Source organism: Coenobita brevimanus, chromosome 23 (genome assembly GCF_032717465.1).
Source record: "Coenobita brevimanus isolate Jiangsu-jjx chromosome 23, ASM3271746v2, whole genome shotgun sequence".
NCBI classification, from domain to species: Eukaryota; Metazoa; Arthropoda; class Malacostraca; order Decapoda; family Coenobitidae; genus Coenobita; species Coenobita brevimanus.
The window spans coordinates 54494978-54514610 of NC_136976.1; the positions used below are offsets into that span (position 1 = coordinate 54494978).

Consider the following 19633-nt stretch of genomic DNA (forward strand, 5'->3'; position numbering starts at 1 on the left):
AGTCTGATGATTATGTTATGTAAAGTGATATAAAAGACTGATTCATGTTGTCAGAAAACCACTTGTATTACAGTAGGAATAAAGTTATTTAACTCATAATAAAAGATAAAAGGAAGCTTTAGTATTGCAAGAAAGTAACAAGTATATTGACACAATAGTCCTATAATTTTGTTATGTAAAATCATTTAAAAAACTAATTCATGTTGTCAGTGGATATGCAGCCAGTACAATCCTTGTTTCATAGTTTCAGAGGCTACTTGACTGGTACGAGTTTTCTGACCTGCTCAACCTCTGTGTGGCTACTTGCTGGCACTTGTGGCTCTGCAGCTTCATTGGCTGCTTAACCAGCAGATTCCTGAAACATTCTTACTGTATCAGCAGCCAAGAATTTCACACGGTAAATATCCAGAATTTTTTTTTTATTCAGATATACAGTTGTCACACATGAGTACAGTACTGTACTGTACTTCCCCCATCGTGAAACAGTTCACGTGCAGGGAGTTCGTGGGTGGGCCTTTGTGCTGCGTACTGCTGTAGTGTATTACATTCCCATTGTCTTCTTTCAATTGTTTAAGTTGGATGGTCTGGGGAGTTAGGGCACTCAACCAATTGATGCCCAGATGGATCTACTGCTGAAGTGTGCTTGGGATTTCTTGCTCACGTAGTGCCACTTGGACTAACGGCTGGCACTCTTACCTTCCTTGTGTAAAATGAGTAACCAAGCCCAGGATGACTATGTTTCCGCCAGGGTAATTCTGGAAAACGGTATAGTGTAGAAAATGTGCTTTATACAGCGTTGACCATGATTCTCACATTGAAATACTAAGGATTATTATTATTATTATGGAACGGATTGCAACATGGAATGTTAGGGATGCGCAAATGACGAGGTAAAAGAGGGAAAGATTATCCAGGTGCGTGAGGGTGCAAGAGTGGACATATGTGGATTAACTGAGACTTCATGATGAAGTGAGAGTGTGAGAGAGTAGGAGTATGGATGGGGTACAGTATGTGTGCAGAAGTAGGTGAGAATGAGAGGGAAAAAGAGGGAGTATGTATTGTTGTGTGCAAGAGATGGAAGGAGAATATAAAAGGGCATGGATCAGTTGGTTAAAGGATTGCCTGGGTAAGATTAAAAGTAGGTTTACAAACATGGGCGATTCTGCGTATGTATACGCCAGCGCAAGATTGTGCAAGCAGAGTGAAGAAAGAGTTCTGGGCAAATGTGAAAGCACGCATGGAAAAGTTTGAAAGGAATGAGAGAATGTTTTTGATTGGAGATATGAATGGAAAAGTAGGGAATGTGAAGGTGGATGGAGTAGCTGGTGAGTGGGTTATGCCCGCAGAAGTGGATGAGAATGGCAGTGCTCTAGTGGACATTCGTGCGGGGAGGGGGTTAGTTATAGCCAGTACCCTCTTAAGGCAGAAAATGATCCACAGGTATTCGTTACAAGTGGTGAGAAGGGTGCATGGTGAGCTGAATGAACGGAAGACAGTGATTGATTATGTGTGTGTAGATGACAGACTGAGAAGGTATGTAATGGATGGAAGAGCATACAGAGGTTGGGGGGAGTGAACTTTTCAGGGTTCAAGTGAAATGGAGGAATAGAGGGAGGGAAGGACTGGAGGAAGTAGTCCATACAAGGAGTGTAGAAAGGTTGCAGGAGGATGGAAAAAAGGCAGAATATAAAAGAGAAGTGGAGGAATGATTGTTTAAATATGATTTTGAGCAGGTGGGGGAGGTGGAAAGTGTGTCCAAGATATTCACAGAAGAAATCTGTGCAGCACGTGAGGTGGTGTGTGGGGTGAAGAGAAGACGATAGGGGGTGCAAGGAACAGCAGGGTGGAATGAAGAGGTGAGACAAGCAGTAGCATAAAAGAAGAAAGCATATAGTGCGTGGATGGGAAGCAAGGGCATGGAGGAAGTTGAGGGAAGGAAGAGAGAGTTATATGTAAGAGGAAGAGAGAGGTGAAAAAATTAGCAAGAGAGAGTAGGAAGAGAGTGGATGAGGAATTAGGAAGGAATTGAGTGTAAAGTGGAGGGAATGTAAAAAAAAATGTTCTGGAAAGAGGTAAAGAGAGTTAGAAAAGGTGATAAAGAAGTTGGTAGGGGAATGAAAGATAAGAATGGTACATTACTAGTGGAGAATGGGGGAAAATTGAGCAGATGGAGAGAACACTTTAAGGAACTGTTAAACATAGAGAATGAAAGTAATGCGAGTATAAGTGGCTTTGAGAAGGAGGGAGGTCAGAAGGGAGGGAGAGGTCAGTAGGATGGAAGTAGTGGAAGCAGTGAAGAAAGTAAAATTTGGGAAAGCCTCAGGAATTGAGAAGTGTGGGGGGAAATGATGAAACATGGGGGAGAAATAGTAGTAGAATGGATATGGAAGATGTGCAGATTGGCTTTGGAGGATGGTAGTCCTGGAGGATTGAAAGTCAGTGTGGAAGGAAGAGAAGACGGAGGGGGGTGCAAGGAACAGCGTGGTGGACTGAAGAGGTGAAACAGGCTGTGGCACAAAAGAAGAAAGCATACAATTAATGGATGAGAAATAGGGGCGTGGAAGAAGTTGAGAGGCGGAAGAGAGAGTTATATGTGGAATGAAAGAGAGAGGTGAAAAGATTAGTAAGAGAGAGTAAGAAGAGAGTGGATGAGGAATTTGGAAGGAATTTGAGTGTAAAGTGGAGGGACTGTAAGAAAATGTTCTGGAGAGAAGTGAAAAGAGTAAGACAGGGTGGAAGTGAAGTTAGCAGGGGAGTGAAAGATAAGAATGGTAGATTACTAGTGGAGAAGGGAGAAAGAGTGAACAGATGGAGAGAACACTTTAAGGAATTGTTGAACATAGAGGATGGAAGTAATGCGAGTATAAGTGGCTGGGGAATGGCTGGGAGAAGGAGGGAGGTGAGAAGACAGGAAGAAATCAGTAGGATAGAAGTTGTGGAAGCAATGAAGAAAGTTAAATCGGAGAAAGCCCCAGGAATTGATGGAGTGTGTGGTGAAATGCTGAAGCATGGGGGAGAGATAGTAGTAGAATGGATGTGGAAGATGTGCAGATTGGCCTGGGAGGAAGGTAGAGTCCCGGAGGATTGGAAGTCAGGTATAATTATTCCCTTGTACAAAGGAAAAGGGGAAAAAGAAGTGTGTGGTAATCATAGGGGGATTTGTCTTCTTAGTATAATAGGAAAAGTGTATGGTAGGATACTTATAGACAGAGTTAGAGAAAGAACAGAGAAATTAGTTGGAGAAGAACAGGGAGGCTTTAGGAAGGGAAGAGGTTGTGTAGATCAGATATTCATTCTTAGATCTTTAGTGGAAAAGTTTCTAGAGAAGGGAAAGAAGTTGTATGCGGCTTTCATGGATTTGGAGAAAGCATATGACAGGGTGGATAGACAAGGATTGTGGAAAGTGTTAAGAATATATGGAGTAGATGGGAAGTTGTTGAATGCTGTGAAGAGTATGTACGATGGTGCGAAGGCTGCAGTGCGTGTGGATGGTGAACTAAATGAATTTTTCTCTTTGAAAGTTGGTTTGAAACAGGGATGTGTCATGTCTCCATGGTTGTTCAATCTGTACATGGATGGAGTAATAAAAGAGGTACAAGGTAGGGTAGTGGATGTTGGAGTGGCCCTGGTGAGAGAGGATAGTGTTTGGAAACTCCCTGTACTGTTGTTTGCAGATGATACTGTGTTGTTGAGTGAAGACGAAGGGGAGCTGCAAGGCTTGGTGGATGAGTTTGAGAGAGTGTGTAAGAAAGGGAATCTAAAGGTGAATGTAGGGAAGAGTAAAGTGATGGTTTTTGAGAGAGGTGAAGTTAGTGAATGTACAGCGAGGTTGGATGGTGAGGAATTGGAAAATGTGAGTACGTTTAAGTACTTGGGTAGTGTGATGAGTAAGGATGGAGGTTTGGAGGGTGAAGTGCTTGAAAGGGTACAGCAGGGAAGAAAGGTTGCTGGTTCTTTGAAAGCAGTGATAAGAAACAGGGAAGTGAGCATGGAAGTGAAAAAGTTACTACATGACAGTATTGTGATACCAACTCTAACGTACGGAAGTGAAGCTTGGACATTGTTGGAAGGACACAAGTCAAGAGTGAGAGCAGTGGAAATGAGTTATTTAAGAGGAGCCTTTGGAGTCACGTGAAGAGACAGGCTGACGAATGAGGATATAAAGGAGCATTGTGGTGTGGATGTGGATGTGATAGGAAGCATTATGAGGAACACACTGAGGTGGTTTGGCCATGTGGAGAGGATGGAGGGTGAAAGACTGACGAAGAGAGTGTATGTGAGTGAGGTGGAGGGGGGAAGAGGGAGGGGGAGGCCGAGGATGAGATGGAGGGATGGGGTGGAGAGGTATATGAGAGAGGGGGGTGTGAGTTGGGAGCAGGGCAGTGAAATGGCGGGGGACAGGGCGACTTGGAGGCGATTTGTTTGTGGCCACCCCAAACGGGATTGAGGCGTCTGGCAATAGATAGATAGATAGACAAAGGAAAAGGGGAAAATGAAGTGTGTGGTAATCATAAGGGCATTTGTCTTCTGAGTGTAATATGAAAAGTATATGGTAGGATGCATATTGACAGAATTAGGGAAATAACAGAGGAATTAGTTGGAGAAGAGGTTTTAGGAGGGGAAGAGGCTGTGTAGATATATTCATCCTTAGGTCTTCAGTGGAAAGTTTCTAGAGAAGGGAAAGAAGTTGTACATGGCCTTCATGGATCTGGCAAAAGCATATGACAGAGTGGATAGACAAAGGATGTGGCAAATAAAAGCAGTATATTGAGTAAATGGTAAGTAGCTGAATGTCTTATAGAAAATGTATGAGGGTGCTAAGGCTGCAGTGTGTATGGATAGTGAACTGCGTGAATTTTTCAATTTGAATGTTGGTTTGAAACAGGGATGTGTCATGTCTCCATGGTTAGTCCATCTGTTTATAGATGGAGTTATAAAGGAGATATGTACTAGGTAGGGCAGTGGATGTTGGAGCAGCCTGAATGAGAGAGGACAGTGTTTGGAAACTCCCTGTACTGTTGTTTGCAGATGATACTGTGTTGTTAACCCCTACACCGCGGGCTTGTTTACCAATTACTTGCGTGTCCCGCGGGGTTATTTGGGCTCCGACAGACTCTCAAAAAATATTTGCTAAAAATCAGTTATTAGTCCTAGAATAATAAAATTATATATGCTTATAGCACATACCTTCAGCTTTCTCCTGGAATGATTGTTGAGCCTTCGTCAGTTTCCGTAGGACTTGTGGAGACCTCTGAAGTAGGGTAACTAAGTCTCCACTTTACACTTCCCGACAACCCGTTATATGATTACCACAGCCAGATACAAACACTATAAACACTATTCTACCATTTTCAAGTAGTTTGGGATCCATACTAAAAAAAAAAAAACAGTGTGAAAGCAATGGAAATTACGAGCGCGTCTGATCGCCACACTTGCGCTAGTTCGCTCTAGGCACTCTGTCATTTATTATTCATAAAACCCCTCACACTTTATATTTCTATTACTATATCACACTTATATATATCTGGAGTCTTTCTCCATAAGTTTCATTCAGTCGTATTATTTTATTGTCACTGAAGTCATTCTATTTTTCAGTCAGTAAAATACGTAGAGAGCCAACGGATTCACTCTCACTGTTATAACATAAATTATTTGTACTCATATTCTTATATTACTAATTACTTACATTACTATTTACATTTTCTATTCTATTTTCAATATTTACCCTTCTATTTTACTTACAATATGTTATTCACTGTCACTTTCAGTAAGATGAAACTATAGTACACTGTTCAATCATATGAACTGAACATCCATTGCTTTCACCTGCTATTTACACATTATTTACACATTATTTACACATTATTTCCAAATAATTCTGCTTCCACACTTGCACTGTTAGAACTGCTTCTGGCTGTGATAATCGAAGAAGCAGGTTACACAGAGGGGAACCTGGCATTCAGCGCACTGCCAAGAGGTGCGTTTATGCTCAGGTGTGCGGCGTGTGGTATGCGCACATACCTGACACCTGCGAATCGCAGCCTTCCTTTTCCCTGTGGCAGGCATTAGCTCAAGTCTGTGCCGATCCATATACGCCCTCTGCTCAAGTCGGTCGGGAAGTGTAACTGGATGGTGCCTTGGAGTTGCTGCTTGCACCTTACCATATTTTTCCAGCAGCTGCTGGACACAAGTCCTGGCGAACAACCTCAGGGAGAAGGACTTGGGTGGCTTTACCTTCATCTTGTACAGGATGAAGGCGTTCAGCATCGTCATATCTATGAGATGCAGAAAAACTTTCCTGTACCACCTAGTATTCTTCCTGAGGCAGTCGATCTCACCAATCATCATGTCGGACTTGTCCACCAGCCGCATGTTTATATTATAGTCCAACACAGCATCAGGTTTCATCACAGGTTCACCTGTCCTACGGTTGACCTTCCCACTGTCTCTCATCTCCCCCTTATGTACGGTGGTGAGCATGTGCACGACTCTCTTGTCATGCCACCGTATTGCCAGCATCTTCTCAGACTTGCGTAGGTGCACGTCTCCTCGCTGCGAGTTTCCTGCCTCTGGGAATTTGGGGAAGTTGGCACGATTACTTTTGACAGTGCCGCAGGAGCCAATGCCGTGCTCAGAAAGGTATTTGGCAAGTTTCGGTGCTGTATAGTAGTTGTCTGTATACAGCACATGATTCCCACCAAAATACTTTTCTAGGAGCACTTTCACTACACAGCCTGAGAAGCCAAGGGGGTGTGTTTTATCGAGATCGACAGTGCTGGCTGAATATATGACGAAGTCAAGGATGTACCCCGTCTTACAGTCGCACAGTACAAAGAACTTAATTCCAAAGCGATGGCGTTTGCTTGGAATGTACTGGACAAACCGAAGACGTCCTCTGAACAGAACCAAGGACTCATCAATGACAACCTTCTGAAATGGGTGGAAGAATGACATGAACTTATCCTTCATTCTGTTCAGAATCTCCCGGATCTTCCAGAGTGGGTCGGTTTGGGAAGGTACATCATTATCGGCAAAGTGCAGGTTTCCCATGATGTTCCGGAAGCGATCTCTGGCCATGTACTTGTTGAAGGTCGGTGAGGGTAGTAAGGGGTCCATGGACCAGTATTCTTCCAACTCATGCTTCTTGGAGTGTGGCATAAGAAGCATGAGGGCAAAGAACACATACAGCTCCTGCACTCCCAGCATGGTCCACTGTTGCATCTTGGCTGCACCTGTACCACTAGCAGCATGTTGTGATTCGAACCTGTTAGTCTCATCACATATGTGCTGCATGACTTCGTCATCTAGGAAGGCCAAAAGGTAGTCGACACACTCAGCATTTTCGTCCATAGTGAAGGCAGGCTGAACTCCTGACGAGCTCTCATCGAAAACCAGGTTTTCGGGGACAAAATCTGACCCTTCCGTCCACGCGAAGGCGTCCAGGATTCCCTGGCGTGGCGGTGGAGGGATGGTGGTGGTGGTGGTGGTGGTGGAGGTTGGCTGAGAGGGAGGCTTATCACGGTCAAGGTCACTCGCACTGACCCTAGGTTGCCGTACAGCACTAGCAGCCCTTACCCTACTAGCTACACTACTTCTCACTCTCTTAGATCTACCTCTACCTCTACGGCCGGCCTTCACTGTTGATGCTGGTGGTGACTCCGACGACGAAGACTCCGGAGATAACTCAGCCGACGATGATGACGAGATGAGTAAAGCGGGGCTTGGGGAACGGGGAGGTGAATGATCTCGTGACTCATGGCGGGCTGGGTCACGTGGGGGCATTGTTCTGGGGCTAACACGCCGCCTTTTCACTCCCTTCCCAAATTCTTTTCCTTCCTGCACTAAAGGCTCCTTTCCCTTGGAGCTACACACAGATTCACTGGTAGGAGCACTTGTTGTCGCTGTTTCTGGCGCGATAAGTTCACCCGGCTCATCACACGATTCACCGGAATCGTCAAAATCGCTGTCCATTATTATCATCGACAATTCAGCAAGTTCTCGTGCCACTGCAGAGTCACTGAGGCCTTTCCTGCTTGCCTCAACACTTTTCTTGGGGGTAGAGGTCACGGGGCCCTTTGCAATGGGCGCAGAAGCGGCAGGAATGGCGGGGCGCGAGTGCGACATGTTGTCTCTGCAGTGGAGGACAAGGAACTAAATGCCGCAGCTTATCTGAGAAGGGAAGGGTTGACAATGACACTTTAGGCTGACTGCTGCTAACTTACAGAATAATTTTTTATAGGTAGAAAATCTCGGCAATAAATAAAGAAATAGGTACTTCCAGGTGAATGTAAATGTCAATTAGGATTCTCCCTTCCTTTCTGATATATATTTTTATTACAGACATTGATTACAAGGCATAAATCAAAGGGGAAATTACCGTGGTAATGTAGCGAATGAATGCACGTGAGGTTTTGTCAGGTGATAATTGGGCAATTTCAGGAGTATAACACTATCACTTACCTGTTTTTTTTTTGGTATATATTATTGGGTAAAAATATTGGGCATAGGGCTTATTTCAATGGATGAAATCTGTGGAAAAAGAAGAGGGAAATTTCCGTAGCGCAGCGCGGCGTGAGAGGTGAGAGGAGAGGGTAATGGAGGGCAAGTAGGGAGGGAGTCAAGAAGGGGGTAAATTATCTGAGAAGGGAAGGGTTGACAATGACACTTTAGGCTTACTGCTGCTAACTTACATGCTAATTTTTTATAGGTAGAAAATCTCGGCAATAAATATAGAAATAGGTAGTTCCAGGTGACTGTAAATGTCAATTAGGATTCTCCCTTCCTTTCTGATATATATTTTTATTACAGACATCGATTACAAGGCATAAATCAAAGGGGAAATTACCGTGGTAATGTAGCGAATGAATGCACGTGAGGTGTTGTCAGGTGATAATTAGGCAATTTCTGGAGTATAACACTATCACTTACCTGTTTTTTTTTGGTATATATTATTGGGTAAAAATATAGGGCATAGGCCTTATTTCAATGGATGAAATCTTTGGAAAGAGAAGGGGGAAATTTCCGTAGCGCAGCGCGGCGTGGGAGGTGAGAGGAGAGGGTAATGGAGGGCAGGTAGGGAGGGGAGTCAGGAAGGGGTTAAAATAGCTAAAATGTCAACAATGGATGGGAGTACAGATGAGATTTGGAGTGCTGACTATTGTTGGACATTGGCAGTACTGATATATGATACAAGCCACCACTTGAGAGCCCGGGATAATTCAAAATAACACAGAATCACAAAAGTGACGCCCCGCGGTATGATCCATTGTAGCCGAGCGTCACGAAAGTGACGCCCCGCGGTTAAGGGGTTAAGTGAAGACGACAGGGAACTGCAAGGCTTGGTGAATGAATTTGAGAGAGTATGGAAGAAACGAAATCTAAAGGTGAATGTAGAGAAGAGTAAAGCTCTTTGAGAGAAATGAAGCCACTGAATATACAGTGATGTTGGGTGATGAGGAAATGGAAAATGTGAGTGCCTTTAATTACATGGATAGTATGATGAGTAAGGATGGAAGTTTGGAGGAGGAAGTGCTTGAAAAGTTACAACAAGGATAAAAGGTTGCCAGTTCTTTGAAAGCAATAATAAGAAATAGGGAAGTGATCATGGAAATTAAAAAGTTGCCGCCTTATAGTATTGTGATACCAACTCTAGCATGTGGAAGTGAAGCTTGGACCTTGTTGAAAGGACACAAGTCAAGAGTGAGAGCTGTGGAAATGAGTTATTTGAGAGGAGCATTTGGAGTTACATGGAGATACAGCCTGGCAAATGAGGAATTGAAGGAGTGCTGTGGTGTGGATGTGGATGCAACAGAAAGCGTTAAGAGAAATGCTTTGAAGTGGTTTGGCCATGTGGAGAGGATGGAGAGCGAGAGTGAGGACTAATGAAGGAGAGTGTATGTGAGTGAGGTGGAAAGGAGGAGAGGGAAGGGAAGGCCGAGGATGAGATGGAGGGATGGGGTGGAAGGGTATATGATAGAGGGGGGGGGGTGAGCTAGGAGGAGGGCAGTGAAATGGCGAGGGACAGGGCGACATGGAGATGATTTGTTTGTGGTTACTCCTTACAGGATTAAGGTGTCTGGTAATAGATAGATAGATAGATAATTATCATGATAAACTAAGCCTAACTGTGGAAACTATTGTACATCCTTCATTCCTAACTCAGGCATCTTTCTTGGTTAGCATTTCATTTAAACAGTAGAGTTTCATGGTCTTCTTAACAGGTTCTGACAAGGAACCCACATGTGGTGGCACTGTGCTCCATGGGAGAAGAGAAGCAGCTGTGGTGTCCACTTAGGAGCCAAACCTCTTTATATTTCCCTGCACCTCACTTTGGGGAAGGACTGACCCAGGTAAGGCACTTTCTACCATAAGAGAGTGCCTTTACACAATGTATGTTCTGTTCTGTACTTGTAAGACATCATGACGAACCAGTTGCTTACCTGTGATTATTGGGTTTGCCTGGTCGGACAGACCTGGATTATACAACAACAACCTTGTTTTACAATACTCCTGGTATGATTGAATTCATCAGTAACATCTGTCGTGACATTTTATCATTGATTTGAACACAGCTAGGTTGTTGACCCTCTTATACTGTACTGTATTATGAACTGCAAAAACTCGTTGTTTTGTTGATTGTGACCATACCAGGAAGCCAAAGCATTATGCATTAGAATGTCTCCCAATTGCATATCACAAACAATAGACTGGCTCTTGCCAGAAAGAACGTTAGCTGTACGATACATATTTGTGTCATGGTCGTATAGAAGTTGTATCCAGGAAATAATGAAAATTAGGAAAATCCCACAAGGTGTGGCTTCAAAAAGCCTTGTGTTCAAATACTTTGGTTTCATGTATTTTTTTACCAGATATTTTATCTTTGTATGGGTTGTAAAACAGTGTACATTGAAAGTTGGTCTTCATGAAAAAGGAAATGCAGCTATTTATTTGCTCACTTGGTATTATAGAGGCATAAAACTTTTGGACCAGATAGTGAAGGTAATGGAGAGTCATACAAGTGATAATAAGGGGAAATGTGAATATTGATGAGATGCAGTTTGGGTTTATGCCAGGCAGTGGGCCCACTGATTCCATATTGTCCAACAGCTTCAGGAAAAATATATAGGAAAGAATTTTTTTTTTTTTTTTTAGGAAGAAGGAACCAAAGGCCACGAGCCCACAAACTGTTCCGTCCAAGAGAAAAACAAAATACAAGAGAGAGCCAAATTCAAGATCCGATCATTTCGAGATGCCTGGACACACTGCGTTTGAAAGACTGGAGATCATAGCTAGCAGGAAATACATACAGAGGGAGACAGTTCCGGAGTTGACCTGTTGCATAAATGAAGGACTGGGAGTAACGGTTAACTCTTGCGTTAGAGAGTTGGACAGAAAAGGGATGAGAGTTTGCTGTTAGACGGGTGCTATGCATCCATCGTAGAGGTGGAGGAATGCAAGCAGACAGTTCAGAGGAGCAGCGACCATTGAAGTAGCAGTAGAAAAGAGATAAAGATGCAACAGTGCGGCGAAAAGACAGAGATTGAAGGGAGCAAGTAAGAGGAGGAGAGTTAATGAGATGAAAAGCCTTTCACTCCACCCTATTGAGAAGAGCTGTATGTGGGGAGCCTCCCGACACATGAGGGTTGTGCTTTACACAGGCAAATAAAACCTGTGTATAAAGTCAACAACTGTGCTGGGGTAAAGAAGGAACGGAGTTGGCTTGGCACACCTAATCTCTTGGAAGCAGATTTTACAAGAGATGTAATACTCTATGATCTTTCCAAGATAAGTCCCGAGTGAATGAAACCCCAGGCATGTTCAAGGATGATGCAGGATTAAGCTGAATATTATTAAACATTAGTGGGTACTCCTGTGGAAGATTTTGTTGGTTTAATAGGTGTAAGAACTGAGTCTTTGATGCATTAGAAACAACAAGATTATTCTACTCCAGTCAGAGATACAACAAGATTATTTTTACCCCAGTCAGAGATACAAGCCAAGTCAGACATTAGGTGTGCCATAGCCTCATCCCTTGTTTGTTGAAGTAACTGCTGAGATGGATGTTGCGGGAACCGAATGGAGAGTTGAAGGGTGGAGTCATCAGTGTACGAGTGGATAGGGTTAGATGTAAAGCTTGAAAGGTCATTGATGAATAAAAGGAAGAGAGTTGGTGATAGGACAGAGCCCTGAGGAGCACCACTGTTGATAGATCTTGGAGAAGAACGGTGGCCGTCTACAACAGTGGCTATAGAATGACCAGAAAGGAAACTATAGATGAAGGCACAAATTCAAGGATAGAAACCGTAAGAGGGTGGTTTGAAAATTAAAGATTTATGCCAGACTCGATCGAAAGCCTTTGAGATGTCAAGTGCAATGGCAAAGCTTTTGCCAACGTCCCGAAAGGAGGATGACCAGGAGTCTAAATGGTAGGTGAGAAGATCGTCAGTGGAGCGTCCCTGACGGAACCCATACTGACGATCAGAAAGAAGGTTGTATTAGGAAAGATGCTATAAAATGTTTCTATTAAGAACTGACTCAAAAACTTTTGAGACACAGGTTGTTAAAGCAGTTGGACAATAGTTAGAGGGTTGGGAATGGTCACCCTTCTTTGGGACTGACTGAATGAGAGCAATCTTCCAGCAAGAAGGAAAGGTGCAAGTTGATAGACAAGGGTGAAAGAGTTTACCTAGGCAGAGTGTAAGCACAGAAGCACAGTTTTTGAGGACAACAAGAGGGACTTCATCAGTTCCATATGCCTTGTTAGTATTGAGGCCTGTGATGGCAGAAAATACATCAGCTGAAGAAATTTTAATGTCAGCCATTAGGAAGTCAGAGGGGGGAAGTGATGGAGGAACAGCACCGGAATCGTCTAAGGTGGAATTGGAGGAGAAAGTCTGAGCAAAGAGATCAGCTTTATTAGTAGAAGAAATAGCTACAGAACCATCAGAGTAGAAAAGAGGAGGGAAGGATGATGAGGTAAAGTTGTTAGAAAGGTTTTCGGCAGGGTGCCAGAAGGAGCGGGAAGAATTTGAGTTGGAGAGTTGAGAGCATTTAGTATGGAAGAAATTATTTTTAGCAGAGTGAAGAACAGACTTAGCACGATTCTGGGCAGAAACATAAAAAAGATGTGACTCAGGGGTGGGTTGGCTCTGGTACCTTCTATAGGCCCTCTCCTTGTTGTGAACAGCATTAGATCAAGTGAGATTAAACCAAGGCTTTCTTACATTAGCCAAAGGATGTGAGAAAGGAATGTATGCTTCCTGGCCCGAGAGAATGACCTCCGTAATGTGCAGGGCACACTCAGTTGGCTCCCGGCCACAGATGCAATAATCATTCCATGGAAAATCAAATAAAGTACTGCCTGAGGGCCTCCCAATCTGCAGCTCCAAAGTGCCACAGTTGACGTTTCTTTGGAGGGTCCACAGGCCGTACCGGAGCGATAGGACAGGGTAAGGTAATAAGGTTGTGATCGGAGGAGCCCAACGGAGAGGAAAGATTAACAGTGTAAGCAGAAGGATTAGTTGTAAGGAAGAGGTCAGGTATGTTGGAGGTCTCTCCTAGGCGGTCAGGGATGTGGGTAGGGTGCTGTACAAGCTGCTGTAGGTCATTAAGGATAGAAAAGATGTAAACTTGTTCACTAGGTGGATCAGTGACAGGGGAGGAGAGCCAAAGGTGGTGGTGAACATTGAAATCTCCTAGAATGGAGATTTCAGAGAAAGGAGAAATGGATAGAATGTGTTCCGTCTTAGAAGTAAGATAGTCGAAGAATATTTCATAGTCAGTAGAATTAGGGGATTGGTAAACAGCGCAGATATATTTAGTCAGAGAATGACAAGAAAGCCAAAGCCAGAGTGTAGAGAATTCAGAAGAATCGAGTTCAGGAACACAAGAGCAAGATAAGTCGTCGCTTTAGCTGATTTGGAGACCTTTGACAGAGTTTGTTGGGAGGTGGTGAAGTGAGCAGTGAGAAAACTTGGGATCAAGGAGTGGCTGGTTAGAGTGGTTCTGGCTATGTATGCAAGTGTTTGCACCCAGGTGAGAGTGAATGGAGATTTGAGTGATGAGTTGTCTGTGATTGTTGGTGTGCATCAGGGGCCAGGCTTGAGCCACTTATTGTTTATCGTGGTGCCTGAAGCCCTCTCACTTTACTACAGAAGTGGACTCCATGGGAAATGCTGTATGTTGATGTTTTGTGTTGATTGCAGAGAATGAAATGGAGGCAGAGGAAAGATTTAGAAAGTGGGGAGATGGAACTGGGCATGAGGGTTTGAGAATAAATGAGGATAAAACAGAAGCGATGATATAGGGCAGGCAGTGAGATTGTCAGAGCAAAGGAAGAGTGGCCATGTTTGGTTTACCACAAGGGTATAGGAAGGAACTCCATCTTGTGCATTATTTGTGATAAGTGGGTGCATAAGAGATGTAGTGGTATTAGAGGTAGACTGTGAGACAATGCTGATTTCATGTGTGCTGTGTGTCAGGGAGAGCATGCGGAAATTGTCAGGCGTGAAAGGATTGATCTTGCTGGTGAGTCTCTTGAGTGTGTTGAAGAGTTTTGTTATTTGGGGGGCATGTTATGTGCTGGAGCTAGCTCTGTGGCTAGGATAAGGAGTGGTTGGAAGAAGTTCAGGGAGCTGTTGCCTCTCCAGACATTGAGAAGAGAGAGCTCTCCCTCCATGCTAAGGGATCTGTGTATGCAGCATGTATTAGGAGTGTAATACTGTATGGTAGTGAGACCTGGGCAGTAAAGGAGGAGGATATTTGCAGGCTCAAACATACAGAAATGAGTATGATGGATGTGTAGTGCATCTTTGAATGCGAGGTCTGTATGGGCTAGTTTTACGATTGAAGAGTTGAGAGGAAGGATGGGCCTGGAGTGTACTGGTCCTGTGATGAGGAGTGGCAGATAGAGGTGGTTTGGGTATGTGAAGTAGATGGAGGATGACAGATGGATGTGGAAAGTGAGAAGTTTGAACTTCGGGGATAGGGTTGCTGTTGCATACCAAAAAAGACCTGGGATGTCATGGAGGATAGGGGACTGAGTAGGGAGGCTGCAAGAGACTGAGCAGTTTGGAGAGCTGCCATTAGCTGACCAAGGCCAATGCCTACAAGCATATTAGAACCTTTATAAATGAAACAAAACAATATATATATATATATATATATATATATATATATATATATATATATACAGTAAACTCGCCCGGAACATGTTCTCGCCGAACACGCTCGCAATTATACACGGTTAGTGCTGGGATGTGTATAAGATAACGTAAGATTAAAGAACCATTACGAAAACTATATATTTATGCAAGAGGGGCCTTTGATAGGCCAAATCCTTGAATTTCAGCTCAGGACGCATGGTTTGTTTTGATCACGTGATGTGTTTCGCTGTACTGCTTTTCCTCAGTGCTGTATTTGTAAGTTAAATATTTACAGTACTGTTCTGGTAAGTTTATGTGCAAGTTAAAGTATTATTAAATAACGTTCAAGCAAGAAGTAAAGTCTTATAACCAGTTCTCTGATAGGCATCAGGAATTGATGGAGTGTGTGGTGAAATGCTGAAGCATGGGGGAGAGATAGTAGTAGAATGGATGTGGAAGATGTGCAGATTGGCTTGGGAGGAAGGTAGAGTCCCGGAGGATTGGAAGTCAGGTATAATTGTTCCCTTGTACAGAGGAAAAGGGGAAAAAGAAGTGTGTGGTAATCATAGGGGCATTTGTCTTCTGAGTATAATAGGAAAAGTGTATGGTAGGATACTTATATATAGACAGAGTTAGAGAAAGAACAGAGAAATTAGTTGGAGACGAACAGGGAGGCTTTAGGAAGGGAAGAGGTTGTGTAGATCAGATATTCATTCTTAGATCTTTAGTGGAAAAGTTTCTAGAGAAGGGAAAGAAGTTGTATGCGGCTTTCATGGATTTGGAGAAAGCATATGACAGGGTGGATAGACAAGGATTGTGGAAAGTGTTAAGAATATATGGAGTAGATGGGAAGTTGTTGAATGCTGTGAAGAGTATGTACGATGGTGCGAAGGCTACAGTGCGTGTGGATGGTGAACTAAGTGAATTTTTCTCTTTGGAAGTTGGTTTGAAACAGGGATGTGTCATGTCTCCATGGTTGTTCAATCTGTACATGGATGGGGTAATAAAAGAGGTACAAGGTAGGGTAGTGGATGTTGGAGTGGCCCTGGTGAGAGAGGATAGTGTTTGGAAACTCCCTGTACTGTTGTTTGCAGATGATACTATGTTGTTGAGTGAAGACGAAGGGGAGCTGCAAGGCTTGGTGGATGAGTTTGAGAGAGTGTGTAAGAAAGGGAATCTAAAGGTGAATGTAGGGAAGAGTAAAGTGATGGTTTTTGAGAGAGGTGAAGTTAGTGAATGTACAGCGAGGTTGGATGGTGAGGAATTGGAAAATGTGAGTACGTTTAAGTACTTGGGTAGTGTGATGAGTAAGGATGGAGGTTTGGAGGGTGAAGTGCTTGAAAGGGTACAGCAGGGAAGAAAGGTTGCTGGTTCTTTGAAAGCAGTGATAAGAAACAGGGAAGTGAGCATGGAAGTGAAAAAGTTACTACATGACAGTATTGTGATACCAACTCTAACGTACGGAAGTGAAGCTTGGACATTGTTGGAAGGACACAAGTCAAGAGTGAGAGCAGTGGAAATGAGTTATTTAAGAGGAGCCTTTGGAGTCACGTGAAGAGACAGGCTGACGAATGAGGATATAAAGGAGCATTGTGGTGTGGATGTGGATGTGATAGGAAGCATTATGAGGAACACACTGAGGTGGTTTGGCCATGTGGAGAGGATGGAGGGTGAAAGACTGATGAAGAGAGTGTATGTGAGTGAGGTGGAGGGGGGAAGAGGGAGGGGGAGGCCGAGGATGAGATGGAGGGATGGGATGGAGAGGTATATGAGAGAGGGGGGTGTGAGTTGGGAGCAGGGCAGTGAAATGGCGGGGGACAGGGCGACTTGGAGGCGATTTGTTTGTGGCCACCCCAAACGGGATTGAGGCGTCTGGCAATAGATTATTTGTTTGTTAAATATTTGCTGTAATGCTTTTCCACAGTACTGTATTTGTAAGTTAAATATTTACTATTCTGGTATGCACTTGTAAGTTAAAGCACTTAAAGAAAGTTGAAGCATTAAATAAAGCCTTGTAACCAGTTATAGATTACACACGATCGGTGGGTTCCAAGACAATTCTCCATCATGTCTATTCCCTGTCAAAACATGAACGATTTCCCATCAGGACAATTCGCACCGTGTATGATTCCCCGTCATTCTATAAGTATATTAATTAATCAATACTTTTATAAATATACTTATTATTAATTAATCAATACTTTAATAACTATATTTCAAGGGGATCCATCAAAGTCTATGTTGTCTTGTTATTGTTGTGACGGTGAACTGGCTGGACAGCGAATAGTCCAGAAACCATTTTGCTCCCTAGACTCCCTAAACGTGGTATTTTGCTGTTATCTGCCATTGGTAATCAATATGAAGCACTTTAAGTGGTTAGAAGGTTTATTTAATGTTATAACTTACAAATACAGTACTGCACAGCAAAACTTCGACATACAAATACGTAAACACAAGGCAACATTCCAACGTCGACTGGTTTCGACATCGGAATGTTGCCTTGTGTTTAGGTATTTGTATGTTGAAGTTTTGCTGTGCAGTACTGTATTTGTAAGTTATAACATTAAATAAACTTTCTAACCACTTAAAGTGCTTCATATTGATTACCAATGGCAGAAAACAGCAAAAGACCACGTTTAGGAGATCTAGGGAGCAAAATAAGGAGTAGTTAAAACTTATGCGGTTTCGCGCCGAACGCGCCACGTTAGGAACGAAACCCACGCGTTGGGGGCGAGCTTCCTGTATATATATACTGTATATATATATATATATATATATATATATATATATATTTTTTAAATAACAGAACGGAGGAAGGAAAAACAAACGGGTAAAAAAAACAAACAATCCATGCACCAGATTACTGGTGTCCTCCGTTCATAAAATATCTGTAACAGTTAGACTTGAACAGTTGTGGGTTGAAATTTGGAGGAAAACAACTCTGGGGAAGCTAATTCCAGAGAGATGCAGTTCGGGGAATGAAAGAATTCTGATAGGCAGAAGTTCTGCAATATGGTTGAGTGACACTCCAGTCATGAGCGCTACCAGATGCCCGTGTAGCACGAGGGAAGGCATGGAGAGGTGGCACCATGGACGCAACTTCATCTGAGCATTTGCCAAAAAAATATCTGTAAAATAATGCAAGGGAGGCAACATTCCTTCTTACTTGCAGGGGAGGTAGTTTATATGTAATGGCAGGGTTGTTAATGAGTCTAACGGCTTTATTCTGAATTTTATCTAGTTGTCTTAATGCAACCTCTCCACAACCATTCCACAAGGGTGAGCAATATTCAAGCTGAGGGCGCACATGACTCATAAATTATAGCTAACTGCTCATCGGCGAAGAAGTTACGGACTCTATACAATAATCCAAGTTTCTTTGAGGCAGTTTTAGCAAGTGATCATCATCATCATCATCATCATCATCAGCCATAACTAGTCCACTGCTGAACAAAGGCCTCCCCCAACCTTTTCCATGAATTCCTTGACTGATCCAATCTTTGCAACATTTTCCCTGCAAATTTCTCTATCTCATCTCTCCATCTCCTGTCTGGCCTTTTTCTGCTACGCTTACATTCTCTTGGTGTCCAATCAGTAAGCCTCTTGCTCCAGCGGTAATCCCGTATTCTTGCTATATGGCCTGCCCACCTCCATTTCTGTTCCTTTATAATCTCCACAATATCTTTGACTTTAGTCTGCTCTCTCACCCAAGTTGATCTTTTCCTGTCTCTGAAAGATATTCCCAACATTGACCTTTCCATTTCTCTCTGAGAATGGATTAATTTATTTTCCATTGATTTTGTCAGTTTCCAGGTCTCACAACCATACGTCATAGCTGGAATTATGCATTCATTGTATACTTTTCGTTTCATACAAACAGGCAAGCTACTTTTCATAATGTCTCTATGTTTACTGAAAGCTTTCCATCCAATTGTAATGCGTCTTTTTATTTCGATATCATGATCTTTCGTTAATTTTAGTACTTGTCCCAAGTAGTTGTACTCATCAGCTTTTTCAAGAATTTCATCGCTTATTCTGATGACGCTTTTTGGTGTTTGTGGATTAAACATTACTTTAGTTTTACTTCAGTTCATCTTCAGTCCTACTTTCAAACTTTCTCTGTTCAGGTCATTTAACATTTCTTGCAATGCCTCCGATGTTTCAGAGATTAGGACAGTGTCATCTGCAAATCTTAAATGGTTTAGCTTTTCTCCGTCAATGTTCACTCCTTTGTTTTCCCAGTCTAGCTTTCTGAAAATACTTTCTAGGCATGCTGTAAATAATTTTGGTGAAATTGTATCTCCCTGACGCACTCCCTTCTCAATCTCAATTTTTTCTGAGTCCTTATATAATTTAACTGTAGCAGTTCCCTCTTTATATATGTTTTCGAGCAGGTTTACAATGTTCTCATTCACTCCTTGTTCTCGCAATGAATTTATAATTGCTATGTGCTCCTTCTGAGTCGAAAGCCTTTTCGTAACCAACAAAAC

At 42.9% G+C, this 19633-nt stretch overlaps 1 protein-coding gene across 1 annotated transcript in view; it reads left to right on the plus strand.

Annotated features, from left to right (window-relative positions):
• The first annotated feature begins 386 nt into the window (after positions 1–386).
• The window catches only part of LOC145392975 (uncharacterized), a 152351-nt gene continuing 133104 nt past the window's right edge, over positions 387–19633 (plus strand). The window contains exon 1 of the mRNA XM_080267269.1: positions 387–397. The gene's annotated coding sequence lies outside the window, so the exon portion shown is untranslated. The remainder of the gene's footprint in view (positions 398–19633) is intronic.